The 1,356-nt window shown below is 36.7% G+C and overlaps 1 long non-coding RNA gene across 2 annotated transcripts in view; it reads left to right on the top strand.

Annotated features, from left to right (window-relative positions):
- LOC135096963 (uncharacterized) overlaps positions 1–144 on the top strand; it is a 19,708-nt gene extending 19,564 nt beyond the window's left edge. The window contains exon 5 of one of the 2 annotated variants that reach the window (XR_010265232.1): positions 1–144. This exon is cut by the window's left edge and continues 277 nt beyond it. This is a non-coding gene — a long non-coding RNA (uncharacterized LOC135096963). The other variant, XR_010265231.1, reaches the window with a different exon arrangement.
- The last annotated feature ends 1,212 nt before the right edge of the window (positions 145–1,356 follow it).

Genomic DNA, 1,356 nt, shown 5'->3' with positions numbered 1-1,356 from the left:
AGCGCCATCAAAATGTGACTGATTGTAAAATCATTGCACAAGATGTACAGAGTCGGTGAGGTGAGAGAAGAGTGTGTTGAAAGACAATGGAAATATAAATGAAATAAAAAAAATGATAAGTAAATAAATTAAAAGAAATAGGAACAGAGAAAACTTAAATTTTCATTTTTACTTTGTCATAATTAAACGAACAAATATAAAAGCACAAAACAGAAAAATAAGTTACATAGGTAGATTTAAGCAATCTTCAATAAACTTAATGAGACACACACAGCGATAAATGCAAAGAAATCCACGGAATCTGAAGATAAGGGACCAAAGGGAAAAGGGATAAGGGGAAAAGAAATGATATGGAGATGAATAAGTAAATAAACGTAACAGACGAAGTAATGAGGAGATGTAACAGAATGATGTGTATTAAACAAGATAAATACATGAATATCACACAGGTAATAACGAATGACTTCATACAAGGGAAATAAACAACAAAACAGATAAACAGAATAACAGGGTGCACGTATAGAATAAGATGAATACATGAATAACACACAGGAAATAATGAATAACTTCATACAAGGATAGAAAAAAAAAAAAAAAAAGTCACCCGGGAAGAAGGAACATCCATTAATATCTCTGCTGCTCAGCCTGGCTGGCGAGGAACTCATCAAAAAGCATGAACATATCTAGAATGCGTGGAATAACAAACATCAACTCACAAACGACTCATACCAACACGAGGAATAAGAGGTAAATGAAAAACAAACCCACAAGAACAAAATAATTGCCTTCATCGCAAAGCCACGAAACATCAAAAAATTCAAGTTAAGCACAAAATTCTAGCCAACAGCAGGCCATAAGTGCGGGTGTTCCTCGTGCTAGGGAGGGGAGGGACACAGGGCTGGAATGGGAGGGGCGGCTACTTCATTATAGGGGGGGGTGTTACTCTCCCATTCATAGATACCATGGTGTCCATTCCTAACGTTCACGGTGTTGAAATGAATTATTTCCGCTTGTTTTTCGCTGATGTTTCTTGAGACGAATTGAACTAATTTGTTTGTAAATTAGGTAAATATTTTAAGCTTAATCCCTTAAAATGTTATGTTTGAAATCGAGCTTGAAATGCGTAATTACTCTTAAAACTTCGGCAATATTGACTTATAAGTGAGAATAAGACGCGTGGCAGTCTTGGTTGGTTGGCGAAGGGTTCAAATGCCTGAACTCTGGCCAATAGCAAGCCAACAGTAGCTCATAAGATAGGGTGTTGTGTTCGTTGACAGTAGGCGTGGCTGGGGGGTGAGAGGCAAGACTATTGTACTATCTATTTAAGTAATTACACTATTAATGACGAGTGTGCAG

This window comes from Scylla paramamosain, unplaced genomic scaffold (assembly GCF_035594125.1).
Source record: "Scylla paramamosain isolate STU-SP2022 unplaced genomic scaffold, ASM3559412v1 Contig10, whole genome shotgun sequence".
In the NCBI taxonomy this organism is placed as follows: Eukaryota; Metazoa; Arthropoda; class Malacostraca; order Decapoda; family Portunidae; genus Scylla; species Scylla paramamosain.
This window is presented reverse-complemented; position numbering and strand designations above follow the sequence as displayed.